This window comes from Rattus rattus, chromosome 9, assembly GCF_011064425.1.
Source record: "Rattus rattus isolate New Zealand chromosome 9, Rrattus_CSIRO_v1, whole genome shotgun sequence".
In the NCBI taxonomy this organism is placed as follows: Eukaryota; Metazoa; Chordata; class Mammalia; order Rodentia; family Muridae; genus Rattus; species Rattus rattus.
In genome coordinates this window covers 34,504,311-34,519,637 of record NC_046162.1, presented here as the reverse complement: position 1 = coordinate 34,519,637, position 15,327 = coordinate 34,504,311, and positions in this window count along the sequence as shown.

Sequence of the window (15,327 nt, the reverse complement as noted above, 5' to 3'; positions counted from 1 at the left end):
TTCCGGCTCCTGTCCCCGGTGTCATCTAGCTCTCTGAAACTATAAGCCAAAATGATAAGCTGCCTTCCTTGAGCTGCATCCGGTGAGGGTCTTTTAATGCAGCAACAGGAAATTGCCTGGTGCAGGGGCTTTGTGTTGTTGTTGTTGTTGTTGTTGTTGTTGTTGTTGTTGTTGTTGTTGTTATTTAGCAGTCTTGCTCTAGCCCAGGTTGACTTAGAACTCATGGTGATCCATCTATCTCAGCCATCCGGTGCTGGGGGAATAGGTATGAGTCATTACACAATTCTGGTACCAAACGATTTCTGATAATCACTCAGTGAAGAAAGGATGGACTTTTCAACAAACAAAGCAAAACTGGACCCTTATCTTGAACCACATGCGAGTATTAATACAAAATGGTTCAAAGGTCTAACACAGGCTGGAGAGAAGGCTCAGTGGCTAAGAGTGCTTTCTGCTTTTAGGACCAGAGTTCTGCTCCTAGCACCTACATCGGGTAGCTCATGATCACCTGTAACTTCAGGTCCAGGGAATATGATGACCTCTTCTGGCTTCCGTGGAAACCCACATTCACCTGGCGCACACAGAAACAGACAAACACACATACAAATATACACATAAAAAATTAAAAATAGATAATTTTAAGGTGAAAATTGTCCTGGGGAGATGGCTCAGTAGGTAAAGGCTCTTGCTGCCAAGTCTCATGGTTTGAGTTAAATCCCTAGAATCCTCATGGTGGGAGGGGAAAAAAGGTCCAGAGATTGTCCCGTGAATGCCACTTGTGTACATACAAAATAAATAAATACTTAATTAAAAATTAATCGTAATTTTCACTTTACGTACGTTTTGGTGCACAAATCTGGGTGCAAGGAGCTCAAATCCTTAAGCATTCTTTGTAGAGCGTTGACTCAACTTCTTTAGAGACCATGAGGACAGACTGTGGCACTAGACTGCCAACAGTCTGGGGACTTTCACTTCCACACTGGACCACAACCACCTCTTATGTCTATTGCTAACATGCTCTCCCATCCTCCATAGACCAGCAGTGGTCCTCTCCTGCTTCCCCTAGATTGGGCCTTCAGCTCTCTCTCTGCTCTGCTCGGGAAAACAAGGTGTCCATTCCCTTCTGGTTCAAGAGATTCATTTTTTAAGGAATGGATAGATAGACATGCCTGGTATTTTAAGATTCTCGATTTCTTCTCAAGCTTTATTTTATATTTTAAAGGATTTATTTATTTTTATTTATATGAGTACACTGTAACTGTCTTCAGATACACCAAAAGAGGGCATCAGATCTCATTACAGTTGGTTGTGAGCCACCATGTGGTTGCTGGGAATTGAACTCAGGACCTCTGGAAGAGCAGTCAGTGCTCTTAACCACTGAGCCATCTCTCCAGCCCTGGTTCAATCATCTTGTTCTTTTGCCCTGTACTTTCTTGTCAGGGAGGCTGAAGCCTCTGCTGTAAAGAAGCAGAGGCCTACAGCAGGTTTGCAGCCCATTATCTGTAAGACAAGGCTTCATCCTTTGTTGAGACAGTCTCGAAGTGACAATTTTGAACTTTTGGTTTCTTTTAAAAGGCACAGAAATATTGTAAGAATATGTTTTCATTTTAATCTCAGCTGTGGGATACAGGGCTGTTTCAGACTGTCCACAGGAGCTGACTATGATTCGCCTCATGCTCTAGCAGGGGCATGATTTTGCCAGTGGCGGACAGTTTTTGAGATTGTGTAACATTTGGAATCCTGGGAAATTTTCAGAAGGTACATCAATGCTAGGACCCCTCCCTGCCAGAGGTGTTGTTGTTGGCTGTTAGTTGGTTGCTGTTGGTTGTTGATGGTCGTGATTTGTTTAGTAGTCATGCATGAAGCAAGAGGAAGAAGGAGAAGGAGGAGGAGGAGGAGGAGGAGAAGGAGAAGAAGAAGAAGGAGGAGGAGAAGAAAGAAGGAGGAGGAGAAGAAGAAGAAGAAGAAGAAGAAGGAGAAGAAGAAGAAGAAGAAGAAGGAGAAGGAGAAGAAGAAGAAGAAGAAGAAGAATCACAAGAAGAACAAGAACAAGAAGAAGAACAAGAACAAGAAGAAGAACAAGAACAAGAAGAAGAACAGCAGGAAGAACAACAAGAACAAGAAATTAGATAGGCTGACAGTAAAGATCAAACTTGCCCCAAGGAACTCCATGTCCCTAATCAGCAGGAAGTAGTCTAACAATGAAGTCACCACTTTCCTTTCTATCCATTTTCTCTGCTATCTAGCTTCAGGGGTGTTGAAAGTGTGGAGAAAGGTGGAAGAAAGAAGAACCCACAAAGAAGCAAATGCTGGGGGTTGGGGATTTATTCAGTGGTAGAGCGCTTGCCTAGGAAGTATTAAGGCCCTGGGTTCGGTCCCAACTCCAAAAAAAAAAAAGAACAAAAAAAAAAAAAAAAAAAAAAAAAAGAAGCAAATGCTGGCCACAGTGTCTTACTATGTATCCCTCCTGGTGTTTACAGTTAGCACTGGCTAAGCACAAGAGCAGGGATGAAGTCAGATCATGTACAGTTATTCCTACCGTGGCTCCTACGAAGCCTCAAGGTGTTTGGATCCTGACAGACACAATGACTACTGCTATGTGGCTTACTGAAGAGCAATGGTTGGGTGACTCTAGAACTGTTTGCCTTGAGCAGATAGAACTAGTTATGACTATACCTCAGAGTGACAGGAGAATAACGGGACAGGCAAGAGATTTCATTAGGGTGTCCAGGATTACAGACATTCGTATTACTCTGTAACCCCCTGTTTTAATAAGATGACTTCTAGAATTATAGAGCCACTATGTAAGCCAGGCTGGCCTAAAACTCATAAGAATCTACCTGCCTCTGCCCTGAGAGGTCTACTTTCAAAGGTCTGAGATGTCTGGCAGAAAGTCCTCCAGCACAATGGAGGATGCACAGTAGGTGTCCAGTAGTAACTGCACTTACTGTGACTACTTTTCTTCATATGAGTGTGGGATGCTCCCATGGTCTCATCTACCCTCACCCTTTGAGCTGCAGCCACACCCTTCCCTACCATAAAACATTTGTGTCTACCTCAGGTCCTGTTGACCTACCTCATGGAGCATCAGAGAATTTAAGAAAAACCCGAAGGGCTGGGTATGCAGCTCAGTTGGTAGGCTGCTTGCCCGGGTGTACAAAGCCCTGGGTTCCATCCCCAGCTCCACACAATCTAGTCATGGTGGCACAGCCTGTACACCCAGCACCAAGCAGGTGTAGACGTGAAGATCAAGGTTAAGACATCCTTTGCCGTGTTGAGAGTTTGAGGCCTGGCTGGGCTACATAAGGTATGGTCTGAAGGAAAAGAAGGGGGCTAGAGAGATGGCTTGGCAGTTAAAAGCATTGGCTGCTCTTCCAGAGGTCCTGAGTTCAATTCCCAGCAACCACATGGTGGCTCACAACCATCTGTAATGGGATCCGATGCCCTCTTCTGGTGTGTCTGAAGACAGTGACAGAGTGTACTTATATATAGCAATAAATAAATCTTTAAATTCTTATGTGTATGTGTATTTGGCTCACATACATGTTTGTGTACCACATGTATGTCTTGTGTTTATGGAGGTCGGAAGAGAGCATCATTATACCCTGAAACTGGAGTCAGAGATGTTCGTGAGCTGCCATTGTGGGCGTTTGGAACTGAACCCAAAACCTAGGACTTTATGCAGGCTAAGCGAGTCCTCTATTAATGAAGCAACATCTCCCGCCCCTTCCATTGTATTGATGGTGAATAGAAGTCCAAAAGCATATGACGGTCTGGAGAGATGGCTCAGCATTGAAGAGTACTTCCTGTGTAATTATGAGAACCAGAGTTTGATCCCAGCATCTGTGTAGCAATCTTCCATGCCTGTAATCTCAGCAACAAGGGGCTAGAAACAAAAGGATCACCAGGGCTTGCTAGCTTCCAGTGTATCTGAAAAAAAAAAAAAAAAAAAACCCAAATCCTAGTCTAGAGAGAGACTCTGCCTCAAAAATAATAAATGAAGAATTACAGAGGAAGATACTCAACACAGCCTTCTCTGTGTGGGCATACACTCACACACTTATTGTCTTAGCTAGTGTTCTATGGCTGTGAAGACACACCATGACCAAGGAAACATAAAAGAAAGCACTTAACGGGGGGGCCTGTTTACAGCTTCTGAGAGTTAGTCTTTATCATCATGGCAGAGCGTGTGGTAGGCAGGCTTGGTGCTGGGCTTGTTGAGTGTTTCATCCTGATCTACAGGCAGGAGGCAGAGAGACACTGGGCCCAGCATTGACTTTTGAACCTCAAGGTCCACCCCCAGTGACACACCACCCCCAACAAGGCCACACCTCCTAATCCTTCTGATCCTTCTCAAACAGTTCCACTCCATGGTGACTAAGAATTCAAATAGATGAGCCTACGGGGCACAGTCTCATTCAGACCACCACATATACCATACACACCTATCTACATCCATACATAGATCTTTTAAAATAGAAATGTGAGAGGTGAGAGTGATTGCTGCTCAAGCATGCAGATTCCCGTGCTGAACTTCGATTCACAGCACCCATATGAAAGCTGGGCTCGGCTACCTATGCCCTGGGTAGAAAGGAAAGGCAGAGACAGGATGGATGGTCTCTGGGACTTACTGGCTTCCAGCTAGCTAGAAAAAAGCTCCAAATTCAGTGAGAGGTCTGTCTTAAAGAAGTAAGACGGAGGGGTTGGGGATTTAGCTCAGTGGTAGAGTACTTGCCTGGCAAGCCCAAGGCCCTGGGTTCGGTCCCCAGCTCCGAAAAAGAAAAGAAAAGAAAAAAAAAAAAGTAGTAAGACGGAGAACCACAGAGGGGACACACAATGTTCTCTGGTCTTGGCATACATTTAAGGCATGTGCCACACAAACACACACACACGCACACGCACACACGCACGCACACACACGCACGCACACACACGCATGCACACACAAGGAAGTGCACACATACTTGTACAAGGAAGAATCAGAAGTTCAGGGTCACCCTTGGCTACAGAGGGAGTTTGAGGCCAGCCTGTGTGACAAGAGATTCTATCTCAAACAAAACAAAAAGAAGGAAAGCTCTACGAGAACTTGCAGCTATAGTTGGAGCTCTGTTGCATACTGCCTTGTTTGCCCAGTGCTGAGGAAACCATGGGATGAGAGATGGCCTGGTGCCAAAGGCCTGAATGGCAGGCATGCCTCTTGCATGACCACCATCAAGCGAGCCAACTCTTGGTGCCCAACAGCCTCAGACCCAGACAGCCTGTGCCAGGGTGTGTGGGTTGGAGGAGTCAGCACAGAAGCTTCCTGCTCCAGGCATTTCAGGTCTGTACAGGCCCTCCATCCCACCTCTGGAGACTGCTCCCACATCAGAAGCCTCCCCTGGGTCCGCACCACAGGCTCTATAGGTGAGGTGCCTCCTCTGATTCTTTCAGAGGTGGGAGGCAGAAAGCAAAAACTGTGATCCTCATGCCAGACACAAACCCTGGGAAATTACTTGCCCTAGGGCAAGCTTTCAGAAACCCTGGCAAGGAACCCAAGCCCCAGGGACAGTAAGAATGGCTAGTCAGTGGGGTCTCTGGTATTAGGGGTGGGGTGGGGACTTCTAAACGTGGGTAAGGAACTGGAGATTAACCCATGGGCTGAGCCACCCTTGACAAGGAACTTGCACCTCTTCTGACCAATTGAGACTCTTAAAGCTCTCAGCCTTACCAAATTTACCTTATTTTCTCATTTCCTTTTCTTTTTTCCCTTTTTTGACAGGGTTTTATGTAGCCCAGGCCGACCTAACAGATACTATGAAGTAAGGATGACCTAAGAATGGCCTTGCACTTCCTCCTGCTCTCACTTCCTGAATGCTTGGATTGTAGGGATGTACCACCATGTTCCGTCTATGAGATAATACTGAGGCTCAAACCCCAGGTTCTGTACACGCTAACAGCCCCTTACCAACTAAGCCACATCCTTAAGTCCTAAGACTGACTTGGGCTCCTATTAGTGGCTTTCTGATATATGGGCCCCCACTTTGCCCCTCAGAAAATACCAATGAGGGTTGGGGATTTAGCTCAGTGGTAGAGCGCTTGCCTAGGAAGCGCAAGGCCCTGGGTTCGATCCCCAGCTCCGAAAAAAAAAATAGTATTAAAAAAAAAAAAAAGAAAAAAAGAAAATACCAATGGATGTTGTATTGTCCCCTGTTCTAATGTCTGCTCCCCAGCAGCCCTTAGGAAATTTCCCAGTCTTGGCTTCTCATGAGCTCCTGGCCCCAGGAAGCAGGATCTTATGACCAGCCTACTCAAGTTCCCTTCTCCCCTTTCTTCAAAAGGACAGAAACCTCTGTGCCCTGCGCAGTCAGCTTTCCAGGGTCTGGCTCACGGCCACGTGTGGTACCAGTCACTGTCCGCCAGAGAGTAAACGGGATCAGGTGACCTAGGTTCCAGTTGCTGGGTGGAGGGGGGCCAGGAAGAAAGGTGGCCCGTAGAGAAAAGGAGGCCCTCAGAGAATAAAGAGACCTTCAGGAAGGCGTTCCCAGAACCTCCAGCTGTTGGATGACAAGGAGTGTCCTTTGGAGCCTGAGGGGTACTGTTCTCCCCCACAGAGCTTGATTTTCCCTGAGCCAGAGTCAGGTTAGCCAGAGCCTGGGAGAACCTCACACACTGAGACCTTGGGTCTCAGTCTCCCTTTGCCAAAGCTGCGTGGGTCCCCCAACCTCGTTTCAGAACCTTAGTTGCCACCTCTGTAAAAAAAAAAAAAAAAATGGTGCCATGGTTCCAAGAGGGCTATAAAGAAGTCAGTTTTATTCCCAAATATTTCTGTTCTGTACCTGTCATCCATTCCAGAGCCCCTTTCCTTTGCAAGCATGACAGCGTTCATCTGTCACTCAGAAGGTAGCTAGCCGTGCAAACGCAGCTGGAAGGATGGCTCAGAAGAGACTGGGGGCTCTTGCAGAGGACCTGGGTTCAGTTCTCCGCACCCCCATGGCACCTCACAAACACCTGAAAGGACACCTTCTTCTAACTTCTACAGGCCTGGCGTGTGGTGTATCCATTCAAACAAAACACTCACGCATGCAAAATAAAATAAGAAAATCTCCTAAATATTTACGTTACATATTCTAGGGGTCTTAAGTGCGATTTATTGTTAAAATTTTTTTTAAATAAATAAAAGAAGGCTGCCGAGGGTCCAGCTATCCATCTCTCAAGGAGGATTCGGCAGGGCCTCCAGATCTCTCCACAGGAGTCCTATAAACAGAGACCCCCGACAGCTTCCTTTCCAGGTTGTTCCCCATGCTATTTCCAGATGGTTCATTTCACTGAACCACAAAGACGTCAACACAAATGTTCCTTTGCTGACAAGAGGCTGGTCCAAACAGGGGCACTGCCACTCAGCCATGTCAACCTGTATTTCATGTGACACCTGTTTTCTCCTCCTGATACAGCAGACCTGTTGATAGGCTTGGAGGAAGGGAGTAGGCAGAAAGGAGGGCTGGTGGGTCAGCCAGGTACATGACCACTAAGAGTATCACTGCCCAGTGGCACTTATACAGAAATGGTCTTGAGGTTCAATTCCACCAAACTTCACAAGGAGGAGACTCCCTCCAGGTCCAAGGGAGGGTTCAGGCCTTAATGAGCTAGAGACAGGCTGATCAGAGGCTGAAGGCCTCTCTCACGTTTAAGGGAAATAGGCTGTTGGGTTTCCTATTAGACTCAGAAGCCAGGAGCTGGTGATAAATCAAGAAGAGAAAAGTGATGTTAGTGCTTCAGATGAAATTTCCAAGCCCGGGAAACAATTGAGCATTAAAATTCATCGGAGGGGGAAAAAAATCTATTAAAACTTCAAGAGAAATGCTTTGCTATAAATTAGGTTTCTCTGCCAACTGGGATAATTCAATAATTTCCCCTTGACATTCTCAAGATTGCTCTTTGGGGGGGAATTATGATTCGCTGAAGTCGGGAGCAATTTGTTTCCAAAGAAAGACAAAGATGGCGTGCCTGTGAGCCCAGCAACAGGACAGCGACAGGAGCTGGGCTGCAGCTCAGCTGGTAGAGCCTTCCTCAGCACCCACAGGACTGGGCTTGGTCGCCAGCAAAAACCCGGCATATGACTTAAGTCCTGGCACTGAGGAGGTGGAGGTCGGAGGATCGATGGGAGTACAAGGCCATTCTCATCCATTAGTGAGTTTGAAGGCAGGCTGAGGTAATAAACTCTGTGCAAAACAATAATGATGATTGGTAGATAGATAGATAGATAGATAGATAGATAGATAGATAGATAGATAGGTGGCTGGCTGGCTGGCTGGCTGGACGAACAGACAGGACTTCTAACTTAGGCTCCCATGGGAACTGAGGTTCTACAATGGAGAGATACGTGTCACCTCCTACTGAGCTGGCCAAGGCTACCTTTTGACAGCAAAGCAGCAAGTGAGGAGCTGGGAGAAGTCCTTGTGGTCTTCCAGAATCTTCTAACTCTTTTTTGTTTTCAGAGCTGGGGACCGAACCCAGGGCCTTGTGCTTGCTAGGCAAGTGCTCTACCACTGAGCTAAATCCCCAACCCCGAATCTTCTAACTCTTAGGCCAGTCTCAGTTTCCCAACTCTAAAGCCTTATGGAACTAGGTCTGGCCCTAGGCCACAGCATGCCTTGAGATCCTTTCTTGACATTAGGGGTTGGGAGCTGTGGGCCCTCCCAACCTGCTTTTGCTACGCAAGGCCCCTCCAGCAGCACACTCTCAAGTCTCCTATCATTTGGGGCCTCCATCCCAGCACTTAGAGATGCTGGTCTCTCTGTACAAGGTCCAGTGCCAGGCTGTTGGGTAGAGTGGCTCTGACCTATAAGGTTAGCTGAGATAGGAGGGAAGGTTGGTACCCAGAGATCTTTCTCACAAGGAGCCTGATCATCTTGCACCAGCCTGCAAGACAACTGACAGGGGAGGGGTGGAGCCTGGAGGTCAGACCATAACCTGCATAGAGCAGGGCTATGGAGACATCCAGTGAAAAGTCCCAGGACCATGCCAGACACACGGAAGCTGGATTTACTAATGTCTGTCCTTAGGACACAGGTTTCCCGAGCCTTTCCCAGTACCAGAAACCCATCCCATGAACTCCCTGCTCAAGTTCCCTCCTCTCTTCTCTCTTCCTCCTAGTCTTGGGAGCTGACTTCTTCCAGAAACATCTGAGAAGAATGCAGTTTGCCTACAAAGCTGGGGTAGCTCGATGACCCCACCCTCACATGCTTGGTCAGAAGAGTCACTCAACTGAATGCTACAATCCTTCTCTGGAAGGAGGCCTGGAATTTGGATTCTCTAGTTTTGCAGAGGCCCTGGGAGGTAAAGGGATTTTTGCCTAAGGTCGTGCTTTTCTGAGAGGTCCTTTGATCTTAGACAGGGACCAGGTCAAACCATCTCAACCACAGAATAGGGTCCATCTCAGGATCTCCTCTTCCCTCCCTCCTCAGATTTTCCCATGAGTCAGAACCTCTCAGATCTGCAAACACGGGTCACTGAGACCAAGGGACACACTGCGGCAGGGATGTATGGCAGAGACAAGCAGTGGGCTCTCTTTCTGACTATTCTGTGGGTCTCCAGACATTAAGATCACAGGGTTTAGCAGAAAGGGGTCAAAGGGGAAGGAAATGGGAGAGTCTGGGAAAGTTCCCATTCCGTGCAGCTGTCAGAACCAGTCTTCACATTCAAACAGACACTGCCTGGCTGATGGCACAGGGGGCTGGGCCTGAGAGGTCATCTCTTCTCTGCCTCTTTTAGTCACTTCTTTCCTAAGGCACTGTTCCCTCCCTCACAGGGCATCCCATTGGTGCCTTTTGTATGGTTTGTTGCTGTTTGTTTTGTTTTGAGACAGGGTTTTTACTGTGTAGCTTTGTCTGGCCTGGAGTTTTCTATGTAGACCAGGCTGGCCTTGAACTCATAGAGACCAAGCACCCAAGTGCTGGAATTAAAGGTGTATGCCACCATGCCCTGCTACTTCATTGGTTTTTGCTTTTTGATCTTTTGGAATTTAGCTCTCTCTCTCTCTCTCTCTCTCTCTCTCCCTCTCCTGCCCCCCCCCCCCCCCTCTCTCTCTGTCTGCCTCTCTCTCTCTCCCCCCCCTCTCTCCTCCCCCCTCTCTCTGTCTCTCTCTCTGTCTCTGTCTCTGTCTCTGTCTCTCTCCCTCTCACTATGTAGACCAGGTTAGTCTCATATTTGCCTGCTTATACCTACGGAGTGCTGGGATGAAAGGCTTGGACTAACACTACCTTTCTGTGGCACTGCCCTGGTCTTGACCCCACAAGTCTAAAAGCTCATGGCTACAGAATGCCTTAGACCTGTTGCTGACCAAGATCTCAGGTCTCAAAGACCTGAGCATCTGTAAGCAACACATAGCTGAGCACCAGGGTGGTAATTTCCTCTGAGGGACCTAATCTAGCACCCACATGTTTTCCTCAGAGAAGGCCTTGAGGAAACTCAAGAATGGGGCACTTCTGCCACCAGGGCAAGTTGTCAGTAAATGCCACCGGACTAGAGAAATAATGTGTGTGTGTTGGATATTTTGTTTGTTTGTTTGTTTGTTTGTTTGTTTTTCTAGACAGAGTTTCTCTTATGTTGTTCTGATCATCTGGAACTCACTCTGTAGACCAGGTTGGCTTAAAACTCAAGAGATCCACCTGCCTCTGCTTCTGAAAGCTGGAATCAAAGGTGAGGGCCACCACGTTGGTCAAGAATAATACATTTTTAAACAGAGTTAGCCCCTAGGCCCAGGGGACCTCCAGGTTCCTGGTTTTACCCTAGGAAGATAACATTGGGGTCACCCACTACCACCTAACACAGTGTGACTTGGAACAGAGAAAGCTGATGTTTGGTTGCTTGGAAACTACAGTTCAGCCATTCAGTAACTTGGCCTCTCTGTACCTCAGTTTCCTTATCTCTAAAGGAAAGTACGTTATCACAGAGAGCTCTTCACAAGTACCAGCCTTTGTCAGTAACTTCATACAGAAGGGAAAACCCTTGGGAGATGCAGGCTCCTCTGAGAAGCTGGGTGTGGTGGGCTGGCCTTCCCCTGGAGCAGAGGGGGCGGGGTCCAGAAAACTCCTCCCATCCCCCACCCCCCACCCCCTGGTTCTCTCCGACGCAGAGCTTCCTTGCTGCTGGCAGGAGCTGAGTCACCATGAAGGCTCGCCTGGTATCCTCGTCACTGGACTTCGTAGACCTGAAAGTCCCGAATCTATCCTCCGGGCTAATCCACTTTGCTCCAGGTGCCTCCAGGAATTCTGGAAATGCTTTTAGGGGCCCACGGGTTTGGGGTGTGGAGGAAGCAGAAAGCCTCATTCTCCTCTGTCTAGAGAATTCCAGGAAGCCCTTGGGAATCTCCCTGGCACCGCTGGGCACCGAGCCTATCTCTGCACCTCTTATCTCAGCTTCCCTCGGGGGCAAGCTCTGTTTCTACAGAACCCCCTTGAAATGCACCTGCCTCAGGGTTGGAAGTGCCGCTCCGGGCATAGAGAAGGAGGCCAGAAGAAAGGATGCTAGAAACAGATGAATATCAGAGCCTGCATGGGGAGGCCGGCGGCTAGGGCTCCTACTGGCCCCGCCTGTCTTCTCCCAGCCCCCAGGACTCCAGGGGAAGTGGTGGATGGGGGAGGGGAACCAGGCTGACAGATTCTGTAAACAGAGCCGGTTTGGGCCTCAGCCAAGGACTGGGTGTCCTGGCCCAGCCTGGGTGTGAGGCCCATCCGTGGCTCTCCAGGACACCCCGCCCTGCCCAGCTGCCCGGGGGTGCCCGGCCCACAGCCAGCTCCAGCCAGGATGTGTCGGAGTTTTGGGAAATAGCTAGTTCCCTTCAGGGGATGGGACTGAGCACCGCGGGAGGTGAGGTGGGAGGGGGCGTCTCTATAAGAAACGTTATTCATCTTTCATTTACATAGTATTAAGTTCAAGGATCCAGGCAGCCTACATTCCCCGTTTTCCCAGATGCGGGTGCTGGATTGTCGCCCCACCCCTGTCCCCACCTTTAGTCTCCTGTTTCTCTCCTCCGTCTGAGGTAGAGTACTAGGTAGAGAGGTTGACCAATGAATCTCCGGTTCTGAGAGAGCTCTTCAAGAAGCGGTCCCACCCACCCCTGTAGGTTCTTGCCAAATGTGGTCTGCGGTGCCCATGACCTCAGAGGGACAACTCAGAAGGCAGAGGAAGCCCTGGAGAGGGAGGTTGGGGAAAAGGCAAGCTTTTGGGGTGACTCAAGCTACAGTGTGAGGAGAAGGGGGAGTCCCTGGTGGTTATTTAAAGATCTTGGTACCCCAGCAAGTGGAGGCCACAGCAGGCTGTACAACTTGTGTCCTCAAATGAGGATAGGAGTGTGTGTGTCCACCCCCACCTACACTCACCCTGCCCTCAGGGGGAGGAGAGGAGAGGGTGACCAAGGGCTCTAGTGTAGCCACAGGACTTTACAGTGGGGATGGGAATCTACTAGGGAATCCTACAGATTCCTATGATCTTTAGTTGGGCTTGTGCCTCAGTTGTTAGGCAGGACAATCTGGGTTCAATCCCAGCACTGCAGAAACTAGGCATAGTGACTCAAGCCAGCAATCTCAACATCTGGGAGGCAGAGGCTGAGGGTCACAAGTTCAAACCTATCCCTGAGCTACATCCTACTATGTGGGGATATGTTGAGGCCAGCACTGGCTATTGATTCTGTCTCAAAAACAAACTAGTCAGAGACTGGTTTGGGAGGCACAGGCAAAGGGATCTCTGTGAGTTCAGGGACAGCCTGGGCTACATAGAGGGGTTTCAGTCCATCCAGGGAAACCCAGTGAGAGTAACTTAAAATAAATAAATGAATAAAACTAAAACAAAACTAATGGCCCACACCAACAGGCCATTTACTACTGGCTTCCTCAGATCCTTTGTTTGAGTCACTAACCTCTTTGCTCTCCAGGAGAGAACTGAATATAGAAGGCCCTTGTGTTAGCTTTTGTTACCTTAAGATGACCTAGACTTGGGGCTGGGGATTTAGCTCAGTGGTAGAGCACTTGCCTAGCAAGCACAAGGCCCTGGGTTCAGTCCCCAGCTCCGAAAAAAAGAAAAAAAAAAAAAAAGATGACCTAGACTTTTGTGGGAAGAGGGATTCTCAACTGGGGAATAGTCTCCATCGGAATGGCTTATGGGCATGTCCGTGGAACATTTTCACAATTACTAATTAATGTGGAAGAGCCCAGCCTACTGTGGGCCGTGTCATCCCCCTGCAAGTGGGCCAGTGTTTTATAAGAAAAGAAGCTGGGCGAGCCAGGTGGGAAGCAAACTACTAAGCAGCGACCTCGATGGCCTCTGCTTTTGTTCCTGTCTCCAGGTTCCTGTCTTGGTTTCCTTGGATGGTGGACTGTAAAATGTATGATGAAATGATCTCTTTGCCAGACAAGTTCTTCTTGGTGGCTATTTTGTCACAGCCACAGAAAAAGCTCAGAATAGCCTCCTCCCACCCCAATTCCTTTAGAACTTGTTTGAGCCCCGATTTGTAAGCGTGTCTTCCTTGCTGGCTCTGGCCCAGATGGAATGAGTGAGTCTGTATGAGCAGGCACGGAGAAAGCCAGACTCGATGGCTACCTCCTCCAAGGTGTGTCAGCCTGAGCAAAGCCTGGGCAAAGCTGATGGCTCTGGTAAAATGCTAAGAGAATGAGGCTGATGCATGCGTACGGCGATAGATGGTGGGAAGCAGAGGCAGGAGGATCAGGAGTTGAAGGGCAGCTTTGGCTACCTAGTGGTCAGGCCAACTTGGGCTAAGCATGAGAGAGAGAGAGAGAGAGAGAGAGAGAGAGGGAGGAGGGAGGGAGGGAGGAGGGGGAGGAGGGAGAGGGAGGGGGGAGGGAGGAGGGAGGGAGGGAGGGGAGGGAGGGGGAGAAAGAGAATTGGCAGACTTGGAAAAGTTCTAGGCCCCACACCCTAGTCAATTTCCTTCTCAGATCCAGTCTCCAACACAGCATCCAAGGCTCTAAGTTTCCTGCTTGCTGGGGAGCTGGCGGTCTGAGCAGATACACACTACTCAGAGGTTGTAGGTTATGGCAGGGCGTGTGTCTTGGGCTGAATTTAGAGTTGATTCTTCTACTACAACATAGCCTAAGCTAGGCCCTGCAAGGCTACACATCTAAACCCATTAGAAGCACCGGCCAAAGCTGACCTCTGACTACAAGCTCCCTTTACTTCAGTAAGGCAGCCGGGGTTACATTGGCCAGGGACCCCTTGACGAAATGGGGTGACACAGCTAGAACCCGTGCCTCTGCTGGGGGGCAGAGGGTGGCTAGAGGAGCTGCAGAGAGAAGAGAGTGAAGACTTGGGTTTCCCCCAAAGCATCTCTTGGGGCTTCCGGGAGTGCCCAGAGCTCCAGGCAAGGGACTGTAGAATGGACACTTCGGTGGGTAATAAGTGTGTGTGTAGGGGAACGGGGCCATGGTCAGTCTTCACTGTCAACATGATTGGATTTAAAATATCCTTGGGTATATCTTTGGGGCATTTTCTAGAAGGGTGTAACTGATGAGAAAGGACTAACTGAGGTATTTGGAATGAGAATGGTTCCCATAAGCCCATGTATGTGAATGCTTGACCCCTACCCACTGTAGTTGGTGGAAATGTTTGGGAAGGATTAGGAGGTGTGGCCTTTTTGGAGGAGGTGTGTCACTGGGAATGGGCTTTGAGGTTTCAGAAGCTTCCATTATTCCTGTAGGCCTCTCACTCTCTCTGATTCATGCTCGTGGATCTGATGTAAGCTCTCAGCTACTGCTCCATCCAGCACCACGCCTACCAGTCTGCTGCCATGCTCTCCACCACAGTAGCCATGGGCTATAACCCTCTGGAACTGTGAGCCCTCAAATTAAATGGTGTCTTTTATAAGTTGCTTTGGTTGTGTTGTTTTGTCCGTACTATAGAGAAGAAACAAAACACACACACACACACACACACACACACACACACACACACACACACACACACACACACCACTCTACCATGGCTGACTAAAGAACAAAGATGGAGAGAGTGAGAGAGGCACTGGCATGTGTCTCTTTCTGCCCTCTGCCCTCGGATACAATGTAACCAGGTGCCTTGCATTAGCCTCCTCCATCATGGACTGTACCCCCTCAAACAGTAAGCTGGAATAAGTCCTTCCTCCCTTTGGTCACTTCTGTAGGTATGTTGTCATAGCAACTAGAGGAAAGTAGTAAGGGACATGAGGCAAAAGGACTGCCACCTTGCAGGGTCCTCCCCCCATCCCCCAGCTTCAAAGAAGTGAGTGTTCCCTTTACCCCTGCCAAGCCTGAAAGTTGTTCTTAGAATCCCTAAACTTCAATCTGGCGGTGCTTCCTG